The sequence below is a fragment of the Vulpes vulpes genome, chromosome 13, assembly GCF_048418805.1.
Source record: "Vulpes vulpes isolate BD-2025 chromosome 13, VulVul3, whole genome shotgun sequence".
NCBI lineage: Eukaryota > Metazoa > Chordata > Mammalia > Carnivora > Canidae > Vulpes > Vulpes vulpes.
In genome coordinates, this window is record NC_132792.1 from 106,179,593 (window position 1) to 106,193,915 (window position 14,323).

Below are 14,323 nucleotides of genomic sequence, written 5' to 3' on the forward strand. Positions count from 1 at the left end.
CAGGTGTGAGGCATCTGACCTGGGCAGAGGACAGGTGTGCCTGGAACTCAGATCTCCAGGAAGAGGCTCTGGGTAGCTGGTGCTGCAGCCTCTTGGAGGAGTATGGTGCATCTGACTTCACAAGTGTTGGAAAATCTACCAAGAGGCTCAAATAGGACCCAGCTGCATCCTGGGAGGAACTGTCACCACAAGAGTGGGGAACCTTTATTGGAGTGATATTCACAGGAACCTCCAAACTGGGAGAAGGGAGCCTGGGCAAGCCCCTGTCTCCTCAACCTTTGCTTCCATCAAGCGCTGCCTCCTGGCAGAGCCTAACTGGCTGGGGTGAGGGGGTGTAGGGGGAATTGAGGGTGGTGGGGATGAGGTTTGCAAAGTTGCAGGCCAGCTGCACAGAGCCCAGGAGGATGGCTCTGCAGTGCAGAGACATCACCTGAAAGACTGGCACAGCACTCACCAAGACATTCAGCCCCAGAATACTAAAGCTCTCATTTCCAAATATTTCCTCTGCTTGGAATTCAGTGAAAAAGTAAAATAATCGGGATCCCTGGGTGGCGCAGCGGTTTAGCGCCTGCCTTTGGCCCAGGGCACGATCCTGGAGACCCGGGATCGAGTCCCAAGTCGGGCTCCCGGTGCATGGAGCCTGCTTCTCCCTCTGCCTGTGTCTCTGCCTCTCCCTCTCTCTCTCTCTCTCTCTCTGTGACTATCATAAATAAATTAAATAAATAAATAAATAAATAAATAAGTAAAATTATCAAGGAAGCTAGGGAGGAACTTCAGTCTCCTGTTGTGTTGGTAAAAGTGCACTCAGCTCAGAAAGGGGGCTTTGGATACAACTTGAAGACAGCGAGGGATGCATCGCCTGCATATTTTAGCAACTTCTGTATCAGCGAGGTAGAGGCTGGCTGAAGAACTGCGTCGTGCTAGAGATGCATAAGCAATAGACGGCACTTGGGAGACCACAGTAAAATCAAAGGACAAGGAGGATCACAGAGAAAAAGGGAGAAGATGGAAGTTTTTCTGGCATTTTAGGAAAGCATTGTGCATTGTGGGAAAAGATCACTTCTGCCTATAATTCATTCATTTTGGAGAAAGCAGCCTCACTCTAACTGCCTCCAGGTCTGCAGCCCCACATCCTTCTTTGCGCTTCTGTGAGGAGGCAAGCCGGAAAGCAGGCCAATACTGGGAGCTCCTGGAGGCCCACATGAGGTCCCTCCCAGGGCATGAAGTGCTGGTGGTCCTGGGCTCTCTCCCTGGAACAAAACAGTCCATTCAGCTGAGTAAGGTCAAAACACGTGTCGTGTTTTGGGAATGATTTCTGTTCAAAAATAAAGAACATGTGGATGTAAAGGGCTGGCATTTATTAATTCAGAGTTATTCATGTTCGAAGTCCTGGGATAGCCAGCATGTTGCTGACGATCGAGAAAAGGAAATCAGCAAATCCTAGGGCAATGAGCTCGGTGAGATTTGCACTCACAGCCAGCACCTGAGAGGCTGAGGACCTTTTGAAGACCTCGGGTGGAAATCTCAGCCCCTCCATGAAGGAAGAGGTCCTTCCTCCACTTCCTGGCCTTCTCTCCAGGCCTGGTGGCTGCTCCGCTCCTGCCTCACCCACGGTCACAAGAGGGCATCATGGCCCCTGGTACGGGCACCCTGCAAACCCTTTTCCTCCTAAACAATGATAGAGCCGACACTGAAGTTCAGAATGGGAAAATATGGCAAAATTATGCAATAAATGTATAAAAATGCCCCGAGAGCAAATGCATTATGCGACTTCTAAAAAGTCCCCACGGCTCTAAATGCCTATGATTATGGCTCTGAACCCTGTTGTTTGTTTTTGTCACGTTTAACTTTGGCTACTTGCTTCTCTGCAGAGTGGATGTTTTTCAAGTTCAAAGTGAAAACTATGCCTTTTATCTTTCTTATAAGGCTTTTCTAATCTTCACCTGGTATTCATGTGCTTTTGGCAACAGACATTTCTTTCCTGTCTCCTTAGTGTTCCCTGGGCCTTAATCCAACTAAGTAAATTTTAATGGTTTTTTGGGTGTTTTAATTAGCTTTTGGGGGGGAAAGTAATTATAATGTGGTAATGGTCCCTTAAGAAGTCAGCCTCCTCCAGGATATCTGTCCCCCTTTGAGGCTACAGGCAAAGAACCAGGCTACTGAGAGGTCTCAGGAAGCACCCCTCCACACAATTGTATGCAAGACTTTTGTGCATATGACCTGTGCTTTTGTAAGAGAAGATGTCAATAGTTTTCTCCAGATATTCAGAATTTGTTGACCTCAAGAAGTTTGTGAATCCTGAACCTGTCTAAAATCTGTTGTATGAATGAATGGAAGAAAAGTAAGAAATAAAATGGCTTTTGTTGTCCATTCAATTTCTTTTCCCCACTCCCTCCCCATTCACCTTGCATCTCAACTCCTCCCAACACACACACACACACACACACACACACACACACACACACACACAAAATCCTTGGTTCCTTTAATCATTAATAGCTGGTTACGATCTTCCTGAGCTCTGTCTTTGGGGTTCAAGCCAGTTCCTTTCAAACCACATACAAGTCAATGGTGAATGTGTAGAATCCACCTTCCCTGGGAGGAATATTTTGGGGGAATAATTGGCTTCATCTAACACAGTCTCCTTGCTCTGGTGTGGAAGGGCTGCTCAAGCTGTGGGAGGGAGGGAGGGAGTTCTTAGAAAAGGAGTGACTCCTACATAAAGTTTCAGAGAGAGGGAGCAACAGGGAGATGCCAAGCCAAGTAGACAGAGGAAAGTAGAAAACCAGGGACTCTCACCTGCCGGGCACCTCTCCTCCATGCTCAGACTGAGCTTCCTGACAGCAGCCCCTACCCAAGGGCCAGCCTAAATGCCTGACATTTACGCACGCTTGCACACAAACACACACATATACACAAACACACCACCACCATCTGAGGCCTGCCAGCTCTTACAGACACTTTTATTCATCCAATCAACCAACACTTTGGAGGCCAAATTATGCACCCTACTAGGCACTGAGGATCAAAGTTTAGGCAGTTCAGAGTCTACAAAGATGGCAAACAGACACACACGGGGGTTAGAGTAAACTCTGCAAGCGCACACACAGATGGGTGGGGAAGGTATGTCACCGGTGGGCATCATCATCCTACTGTGATGATGGCAGCTGCCCAGAGGACAGGACCCTACATTCTGTCCACCATAAATCTGGGGCCTGCACTTGCTGCTCTGTTCTGCTGTGTCTCCTACTCTGGCCTTTAAAAGGCTACATTTAAACGTAATAGACATGTGGGCAAAGATATAAACAACCAACACACATGCCTCCAAAAAAGATGCCCAGTGCCACTGGTTGTAAAAACAATACAATTTTTTTTTTTAAGATTTTATTTGGGCAGCCCGGGTGGCTCAGTGGTTTAATGCCTCCTTCAGCCCAGGGCCTGTTCCTGGAGACCCAGGATCGAGTCCCACATCGGGTTCCCTGCATGGAGCCTGCTTCTCCCTCTGCCTGGGTCTCTGCCTCTCTCTCTCTGTGTATCTCTTATGAATAAATAAAATCTTTAAAAATAAAAAATAAAAAGTGGTTACATGATTTGCCCAGGGTCACACTGCTTGAAAGAGTTGGGCCAAGGAGCTTCAAGTCAAGATTTTATTTATTTATTCATGAGAGACACTGAGAGAGAGAGAGGCAGAGACACAGGCAGACGGAAAAGCAGGCTCCATGCAGGAAGCCTGACGTGGGACTTGATCCCGGGTCTCCAGGAACAGGCCCTGGGCTGAAGGCGGCGCTAAACCACTGAGCCACCTGGGCTGCCCACAATACAAATTAAAACAATACTAGCAGAGGGCACCTGGGTGGCTCAGTAGATTAACTATTTGCCTTTGGCTCAGATCATAACCTCAGGGTCCTGGGATCAAGCCTGCATCGGGCTCCCTGCTCAGCAGAGTTTGCTTCTCTCCCTCCCTCTGCCCCTCCCCGCCCCCCCTCATTCTCTCTCTCTCTCAAATAAAGAAATAAAATCTTTTTTTAAAAGAAACAAACAATACTAACAGATGGGTAAACATTTTAAAGACCACTAACAGCACTGATGAGAATGTGGGGAAATGTGCACCTCTTACATTGCTGGTGGGAGTGTGAATCATTACAATCTTTTGGAAAATAATTTGGCAATTTCCATTAAAATTAGAAATAATATAACCTTTGATCCAGGAGTCTCACTTTGAGAGATCTGTCGTACAAGAATAAAAGTATCATCATTGTTTAAAATAGAAAAGGAAAATAAATTTGGAAACATCCTAAATATCCACAATTAAGGAGCACTTGACCTGACTATAATATCTGTACCAAGGATTATTGCACAGCCATGAAAAAGAACAAGTTACATTTATACATATTTGCCTAGAAATCTACCAGTGATGTATTGTTTAGAGGAAGTATATAAAAGAAAATTATAGGGACACCTGGGTGGCTCAGCAGTTGAGTGTCTGCCTTTGGCCCAGGGCATGTTCTCAGAATCCTGGATTGAGTCCCACACCAGGCTCCCTGTATGACGCCTACTTCTTCCTTGGTGTCTCTGCCTCTCTGTGTGTCTCTCATGAATAAATAAATAAAGTCAAAAAAAAGAAGAAAGAAAGAAGGAAAGAAGGAAAGAAGGAAAGCAAGAAAGAAAGAAGAAAAGGAAAGGAAAGGAAAGGAAAGGAAAGGAAAGGAAAGGAAAAGAAAAAAAAGAAAAGAAAAGAAAAAAGGAAAGGAAGGAAGGAAGGAAGAAAGAAAGAAAGAAAGAAAGAAAGAAAGAAAGAAAGAAAGAAAGAAAGAAAGAAAGAGGGATCCCTGGGTGGCGCAGCGGTTTGGCGCCTGCCTTTGGCCCGTGGCGCGATCCTGGAGACCCGGGATCAAATCCCACATCGGGCTCCCGGTGCATGGAGCCTGCTTCTCCCTCTGCCTGTGTCTCTGCCTCTCTCTCTGTGACTATCATAAATAAATAAAAATAAATCTTTAAAAAAAAAGAAAGAAAGAAAGAAAAAGAAAATTATGGGAATGACTGGCTGGCTCAGTCAATGAACATGTGACTCTTGATCTCAAGGTATGAGTTTGAGTCTCACGTTGGGTGGGGGTGGGGAGAGGCAGAGGGAGAGGGAGAAGCAGACTCTGCTGAGCAGGGGAGCCTGATGTAGGCTCGACTGCAGGACCTTGAGGTTATGACCTGAGCCAAAGGCAAATACTTAATCTACTGAGCCACCCAGGTGCCCTCTGCTTAAAAAAAAAAAAAAAAGTTATGGATATATATATAAAGAAGCTTAGTTTTAAACAAAAAGAAAAAATGCATATACATTTACACACACACAAGCATTTGAGCAGAGAGAAAAATACAGAAGGTTACAAATCAAATAATTCAGATTAGTTGTTTCAAAGGGTGCAACCATGGGAAAGAGAGGATTATTGCATTTTTCTTAATATATCTTTGCTTTGTTAGACTTGCCATATGGGCATGATTTTTTTTTTTCAGTGATTAGAAAAAATCAAGTCAGGGTGCCTGGGCGGCTCAGTTGGTTAAGTGTCTGCCTTCGGCTCAGATCATGTTCCCAAGATCTTGAGATTGAGCCCCACATCAGGCTCCCTGGTTACTGAGGAGCCTGCTTTTCCCTCTCCCTCTGCCTCTCCTCCTGTCTGTGCTCTCTGTCAAATAAATAAGTAAATCTTAAAAAAAAAAAAGAAAAGAAAAAGAAAAGAAAATCAAGAGAATAAGAAGGCACAAACTGGGAGAAAATATTTGCCAAAGGTATATCTGATACAGAGGTGTTAAAAAGGAACTCTTAGGGACACTGGGTGGCTCAATCAGTCAAACATCTGCCTTTGGCTCAGGTATTGATCCTGGGGTCCTGGGATTGAGCCCCCCATTGGGCTCTCTGATCAGTAGCGGGGTGTCTGCTTCTCCCTCTCCCTCTGCTCCTCCCCTATCCTGTACTCATGCATGTACTCTTTCTCTTTCCCATACATAAACAAAAAAAATTTTTTTAAAGGAACTCTTAAAACTGGACAATAAGAAAACTGAAAACTTGATTAAAAAATAAGCAATAAGGGATGCCTCCGTGGCTCGGCAGTTAAGCTTCTGCCTTGGGCTCAGGGCGTGATCCGGGGACCCCACATCCGGCTCCCTCCAAGGAGCCTGCTTCTCCCTCTGCCTATGACTCTGGCTTTCTCTCTCTGAGTCTCTCATGGATAAATAAAATCTTTAAAAAAAAGAAAAGCAATAGATCTGAACAGACACCTCACCAAAAAAGATATAAAAATAGCAAATAAGCATATGAAAAGATGTTCAACGTCATATGTCATTAAGGAATTGCAAATTAAAACAACAACGAGATACTGCTATATCCTTATTAGAATGACCAAAATCCAAAATACTGACAACACCAAATGTTGGCGAGGATGTGGAGCAACAGGACCTCTCATTCACTGCTGGCCGGAATGCAACCTGGTGCAGCTACTTCGGAAGACAGTTTGGCAGTTTCTTACAAAACTAAATATACTCTTGGCATATGATCCAGTGATCACACTCCTTGGTATTTTCCCAAATGAGTTGAAAACTTATGCCCACACAAAAACCTGCGCAACGATGTTTATAGAAGCTTTACTCATGACTGCCTAAACTTGGAAGCAACCAAGATGCCCTTCAGTAGGTGAATGGATGCATAAACTGTGGTACATCCTTGCAATGGAATATTATTCAGCACAAAAGAGAAAGGAACTATCAAGCCATGAAGTGACCTGGACAAAACTTGAATGTGTATTACTAAGTGAAAAAAAAGCTAAACTGGAAAGGCTACATACTGCATGATTCCAGCAACAGAACATTCTGGAAAAGGCAAAATTAGGAAAAAGAATAAAATGACCAGTGATGGCCAGGGGTCAGCAGAAATGAACAGATGAAGCACCGAGGATTTTTAGAGCAGTGCAACTACTCTAACACTATAGTGGTGGGTACATGTCATTATACTTGTCAAAACCCATACAGTATACAACATTAAGAATGAACTCTAATGTAAACTATCAACTTTTGATGATAATGATGTGTCAGTGTAGGTTCATGGGTTGTAACAAATGTCCCACTCTCTGTGTAGATCGGGGAGGCTGGGCATATGTAGAGGCAGAGGGTATATGGGAATTCTCTGTACTTTCTGCTTGGTTTAGCTGTAAATCTGAAACTGTTCTAAAAAATAAAATTTATTAAAAATTGGCTTAATAATTCTGAAAAAGTCTAGTAAAGTGTTTAGTTTTATTTTTTTTAAAGCTGTATTTATTTATTTATTTTTTTTTTAAATTTTTTTTTATTTATTTATGATAGTCACAGAAAGAGAGAGAGAGAGGCAGAGACACAGGCAGAGGGAGAAGCAGGCTCCATGCACCGGGAGCCCGATGTGGGATTCGATCCCGGGTCTCCAGGATCGCGCCCTGGGTCAAAGGCAGGCGCCAAACCGCTGCGCCACCCAGGGATCCCCAAAGCTGTATTTATTTACTCATGAGAGACATAGAGAGAGAGAGAGGCAGAGACAGAGGGAGAAGTAGGCTCCATGCAGGGAGCCTGACATGGTACTCGATCCAGGGACTCCAGGATTATACCCTGGGCCGAAGGCAGGAGCTAAACCACTGAGCCACCCGAGCTGCCCCAAAGTGTTTAGTTTTAGATACAACCTATTTAGAAATGATCATCACTTGGGATTGGTCGATCCTGGTCCTGCCATTCAAGGAGATGCTCTGGAGCAGTTAAAAAGAATAAAATGGAGTATAGATGCTGCAATGGAAATTCATTCCAGCCCTAGAGATATGTAAAGACGCTATTACAACACATATGGTATGAAACCATTTGTGTTGAAATAGAAGCAAACCACACAAGGGGTACCTAAGTAGCTCAGTCAGTTAAGCAGCTGCCTTTGGCTCAGGTCATGATCCCAGGGTTCTGGGATCAAGCCCTGGATCAGGCTCCTGTCTCAGTGGGGAGTCTGCTTTTCCCTCTCCCTCTACGGCTCCCACTCAGCTCATGCTATCTCTCCCTCAAATAAATAAATAAAATCTTTGAAAAAGAGAGAGAGAGAGAGAGAGAAGCAAATCATGCGAGTACATGTTTGTTAACACAGAAAATTGCTAGGAGGAGGATAAGAGACTCTTAGCAGTGGCTGCCTATCTCTGGGGAATGGGAGGAAGGTCTCATACCCTCTTGTCCTATCTGAAGTTGATAAAAGTAGATTAGTTTATAAATAAGTAAAAATTTATTTTTGGGGAAAAGCATCCCTCCTCTTGCCTCTGATTGGCAGACACTGAGATGTAAGTGTATACTTCTTTCTTTTTTCTTAAGATTTTATTTATTTGAGAGACACAGAGATATAGAGAGAGAACATGAGCAGGGAGAAGGAGAAGCAGATTCCCCACTGAGGTGGGAACAGATGCAGGGCTCAATCCTAGGACCCTAGGATCATGACCTGAGCCTAAGGCAGACACTTAACTGCCTGAGCCACCCAGGCACCCTGTGAGTGTGTACTCGGACCAGTAGTTATAAATCCTGTGTCAGGCTGAAGCTCACAAAATCAATCGTTGCTTTCTACATATGGCACTCCCTTGGCCCTCCAGGGTTACAAAAAGAAATGTCACAACCGGAACACCTGGATGGCTTAGTGGTTGAGCGTCTGCCTTAGGCTCAAGGCTTGATCTCGGGGTCCTGGGATTGAGTCCCACATCAGGCTCCCTGCATGGAGCCTGCTTCTCCCTCTGCCTATGTCTCTGCCTCTCTCTCTCCCCCTCATGAATAAATAAATAAAATCTTTTTTTTTTTTTTTTAAGAAATGTTACAACCAAGTTAGGGTGTGTCCAACATAAAGAATTATAGGCATGCCTACATCTCTATAGTGCTTTACAGTCTAAGAAGGTCAAAAAGTCCCCTTTGGGGAATTTGTCTTTTTTTTTTTTAAGATTTTATTTTCAGATTTTATTTTTATTTTATTGGCAGAGGGAAAAGTAGGCTCCATGCAAGGAGCCTGATGTGGGACTCGATCCCACGACCTTGGGATCACACCTTGAGCCAAAGGCAGATGCTCAACTGCTGGGCCGCCCAGGCATCCCCAAGAATTTGTCTTTATGGAAGTAATATATACCACAGGAAGTAATTGTAAAGGTACATCATAAACAGAATGGCAAACCTGTCCTCTCTATAAACACATCTAAAAAAATATCAAATAAATACATCAACAAAGTGCCTCATCCCTGGTCATAGCTATTAAATAAGCAATTATGAGAGAATCCACCTTACAAGATTTTTAAGCCCTCCCTGTATGGAAGCTCATATGTACATTGGGTTAAGGTACAGCCTAGAACAAATCAAAAGCGTGTCTTCAAAAGCACTCAGATGTCCCTGGTTTTTCTCTTCAGTCGTCTTTGTCCCAGGGGAGCAGTGTAAGTCCCACCCAAAAGCTGTGCTGGGAGATTGTGTGACACAGAACGCAGAGGAACACCTCATACTTTCAACCTCCCCACCCACCCCAGACACAGAGCAAAACCAGGAGTATACGACATGCAAAGACTTTTGGTTATTGTTAAGTATATTATCAGATAATGTTCCTCTCAATTCATGATTTTGAAAAAAAGTTTTGCAATATTTTAAAAGAAACTTTTTTTTTAAGATTTTATTTATTTATTCATGAGAGACACACAGAGAGAGAGAGACAGAGGCAGAGACACAGGCAGAGGGAGAAGCAGGCTCCATGCAGGAAGCCCAATGTGGGACTCCATCCCAGGACTCTAGGATCATACCCTGGGCCAAAGGCAAGTGCCAAACCACTGAGTCACTCAGGGATCCCCTGATTTTATAACTCTTTAAAAAGAAGAAAGATTTATTTATTGATTGATGATAGACAGAGAGAGAGAGAGGCAGAGACACAGGAGGAGGGAGAAGCAGGCTCCATGCAGGGAGCCTGATGTGGGACTCGATCCTGGGACTCCAGGATCACGCCCTGGGCTGAAGGCGGCACTAAACCGCTGAGCCACCCGGGCTGCCCTAAAAAAAACTTTAAATGTAGTAACATAGTAGAAAATAAACTTCCATGGGAAAAAATTCTCATTTTATGACAGACATCTGTGGGAAAGTATTACTGGGCTGACAGCTGGCTTTTCAAGATCATGGATTCCACAAAGGGTGCACCTAGCTGCTGTGTAAGTTACAATAAAACACAAATAGTCATGGTCACTGTGGTCAGTTACTGTCCACACACTGTGTGCTTACAGACACTCTAGCCTTGATCTTCACCATAACCTTATGAAGAAGGCATCCCTAGTCCCACTTTACAGATGAGAAAACTGATGTAAAAAGCAATCAAGCCTGCTCAGAGTCACATAGCCAGAAAGGGGTATAGCCATAACTTGATCCAGTGTCTTCAGAGCTCAAGGACCATGTCCCTCTCCTGGCAGGGCTGACTAGGAAAGGCAATAAGAGGTAAGGGATGTGCAGCGAATCCAAAGCAGAGCAATCACCTCACTGTGGCCTGGTTGCAAAGTGATCTGATCCAATCAGGCTTCTACTCTGAGAACAAGAGCTAAGTGACCTGACAGCAGCAGGGAGCTGTGACCTCACAAGTGTGCCTTGAGGGTTCAGTGGCCACCTGAGGTGGTAAAGGCACAGAAGCTTCAGAGCAGAGAAGAAGAGCTGAAGTTGAACCCAGGAGCCCAGCCTGTGTGGGTGACCCAATCCCATCAATGCCAAGTATGCAGGTAACCATCCCAGGCTTGCTGGGATGCTATGTGAATTTCTACCACGTCCAGTGCACCCAAGGAGACCACTAGTGAACCTACTTTTTGGACATCCTGGCATTTGGAGGCAAGGGCCAATTGATTGTGTTTCAGCCCAATTCAGCACTGATTTGCCTTGACAATTCTGTAAGTTGACAGGGCTTACCTGGGTGGTTCTTGTGTTCCATGTGGTGCCTACTGGTGTGCAGCTGAGGCCCGGCACATCCAAGATGGCTTCACACACATGACTGATCCCTCACCTGAGGTAGCTGGAATAGCTGGGGACTGGCTAGACCTCTCCTTACCTGGTTGTTCATTATTCAGTAGTCTCGTGCAAGCCTCTTTACATGGCAGCCTGAACCCAAGAGGGCAAAACAGAAGTAGCAAGACCTAGTAAAGCCTTCCAATGCATTCTACTGGTTAAAGCAAGTCACGGGGCCAGCCCTGACTCACAAAGAAAAGAAATAAATTCCACTCCTTGATGGGAAAAGGGGCATAAGCAAGAATTACTGGCAGCCATCTTTACAGACAATCTACCATAAAACCTAAGTGGACGTTGTTAAATCTTACTCAGCTACCCGGTGCTCTTCTCCCTTTCCTCTGTGTTCCTATCTAGAATGTGGGTGTGATGATCAGAACTTCAGCCATCAAAAAAAAAAAAAAAAAAAAAAAAAAAGAACTTCAGCCATCATCTTCTAATCATGAGGTTACCTGGAAGATGGAAGCTACACACTGAGGATGGCAGAAAGAAAGAGAGGAGATTAGGTTCTAGGTGAGATAGAGGAGCTGCTATACCAGCCAAGGACTGCCTCTATTTCCAGAGTGTCTTTGCGTTAAAATAAAAATAATTAATAAATAAATAAAATACAGATCTTACTCAGGCAACAGTTAATAGTTTTTTCCAGTGGACACAAGCTCAAATGTAAACAACTAATGGAAGGAATCACATAGCCCACACTTGTTTCTTGTCTTTAAAAAATAACTAATAGTACATATTCTGATTGTTAAGTTCCATTAGAGCCATATAAAATATACTAAAGCAAGATTTAAGATAATAGTTTAGTGACAAGTACCTTGCCTCTAAAGCACTAGGAGGCAATCCCTGAGAGTTTATGAGAAAGTGCTAAGAGGCTCCTCATATAAACACCGCCTAAGAAAAATACTTCTAATGTCTTTCGGCCAAAACTAAGCCTGAGTGCCTGTTCTGAACTCCTCACCATTTAGGAAGAAATAGTATGCAAAGTTCCAACAGTATCACCATATCCTCCCGCCCCTCATTTCTCATTTCCCATTCAATCAACAACTCCCTCTCAACAGCCTCTCCAATAACCGAGGTTTTATTGCCATGTCTGATTCATGGATATGTAACCTGCCTTTTCTCGCCCCTTTCAAATTTTTTAAAACATCAAACAAATAGGCAAGTTTTATAACACAAGACTAGGACTTAGAAAAAAAAATGATGTAACTAGGAAAAACCCTAGGACTAACCAACTAGAAAAGTGGGAAGACCATTTAGGTATTACAGGCCTATGGGCACACAGAGGTAAGTCTGCAATAACAAATATCCCCTCAGCCCTCAAATACAGAGTAGCAGAAAGGGCAGCATCCAAACATAATACGGATCTTCTGAAAAGTAGCTGAACTCGACTCTGTTATTTTCATGTAGAACTTGGCAAATGTTTTGACTTTTTTTTTTTTTTAAGATTTTATTTATTCATGAGAGACAGAGAGAGGCAGAGACATAGGCAGAGGGAGAAGCAGGCTCCCTGAAGGGAGCTGGATGTGGGACTCGATCCCAGGACCCTGGGATCAAGCCAAAGGCAGACACTCAACCACTGAGCCACCCAGTCCCTTATTTGACTTTTGTATATATTTCAAGATATTGGAATATTTTATATTCTCATCAATTTTAAACTAGCAGTTAGCCACCTAAAACAAAGGGACACGTTCTTGAAATACATTTAAATATAGATTTCTGCTGCCATAGGCAATATTGAGACCAGAAAAATTTGTTGTGCTGTGTTGTAACACTTTGATCCTAAAGCCTAATTATTTACACTGAATGCTTTTCTAGAGATTCCACTTTGAATGTTCATCAAGGTATAGAAAAGCAGAGCACTTGGCAATTTGTGTACCAATCCAATTACATGTTTATACCTTATCATTTGATAATTTGTCAAAAGAAAACTTGTTGCCTACATGTTGCACCCGTTTCTATACCTCCCGTGGTGACTTTAAAATCCCAGCGATAACCAATGTACATTCTCCACCAGAGACCTCCTCTGACTCCAGTGATCTGTTGGGGGGTCATGTCCCTCCCACCCCCCTCCCCCACCCAGGGCAACGCTGCTGTTCACCTGCACGCCCCACCGAGCTATGGGATCCACTAGGCTGTCTTCAGGCGGTTTGGTTTGGCTGTGTTTTGCTTTAACTTCCCATATGTGTGCGTCTTACCTTTCTGTTTTTTGCTTTCCGCTTCCGATCTCTCTCACTGCTTCAGCATCCACTGACTTTCGATCTTAAAACAACCCTAAAGTGGTGGCTGTTTCTTCCCGTCTGCAGCTCATCATTTACCCACGCAGCTACTTAAAACTCGGAGGCACAGACCCTCGCTGTACCACCGGTTACAAAATCATAAGCAGTTTAGCCACGGTCCGCAGGGGAATGATGAGTGCCCGGCGCCACTGAGATAACCACTCAGCCGCCTCTCCCATACACATCCTCTCATTTGCACCGCTTGTGTTTAAGACTAAAATACTACGGACCGCTTAGGGGAGGGTCCTTCCCGGTCTCCTGACCCCAGCCCCGGGAGCCGCAACCGTGCCTCGCGCTCGCCGCTTCAACCCATTTTGCCCCCCGACCGCTCGAGTCCCAGCAGCCGACTCCGACCGAGGCGCTGGGGTGGTGCGCGCGGGCTCACCTGCACGCGCCGCGGGGCCGGGCGCGGACTCACCTGGATCACTCAGACCCGGGCGCGGGCTCACCTGGGCACCGCGGGCCGCGCGGCCGCACCTGGGTTCGCGTCCCGCCCGCGCTGCCGCGGCCGCTCTGGAGGCGGCTCCGCGCTGCTGCAGCCCCTGCCCGCAGGGTCTCCAGGGAGGTGCAGCCAACTTGTCCGAGTGCCTCGAAAAGAGACGGCTGCAGGGAACAGGTACACCCTATTTCGCGGGGTCTTGGCGTTCTCGGGGATCCCCTCGAAGCCAGTGCCCTGCGTACACTGACCGAGACCTCCCCGGCACTCTTCCCTCTTCCTTTGGTTGGGGAATTGGCGGCGAGGCGCGGGGATCCTTCGGAAACAGATAACTAATCTTTCCCCCTGCTGGTGATTGTGCGGGACTGCATGTGGTGCGACAAACCTGTCGCCCCGGTTCCTTCTGCTGCTAAGGTTGGGTCCTTCCCACCTCCCACCTCCAGCCAAAGTTCTCTATCTTACCTTTTATTCATTTTGTAAAGTGCCATACTGAGAAAAGACAACTCAGTTTTAGCCTTCAGATTAATGAGGAAAATTAAGACTTTGCACAAACTAATTTTTAACAATTTTTCTTCTTTTT

General features: G+C 45.0%; 1 long non-coding RNA gene across 3 annotated transcripts in view; it reads right to left on the reverse strand.

The window, feature by feature from the left end:
- LOC112918824 (uncharacterized) overlaps positions 1-14,046 on the reverse strand; it is a 170,029-nt gene extending 155,983 nt beyond the window's left edge. For all 3 annotated transcript variants that reach the window (XR_003234764.2, XR_011996223.1, XR_011996224.1), the window contains exon 1: positions 13,726-14,046. This is a non-coding gene — a long non-coding RNA (uncharacterized lncRNA). The remainder of the gene's footprint in view (positions 1-13,725) is intronic.
- Positions 14,047-14,323: the final 277 nt, after the last annotated feature.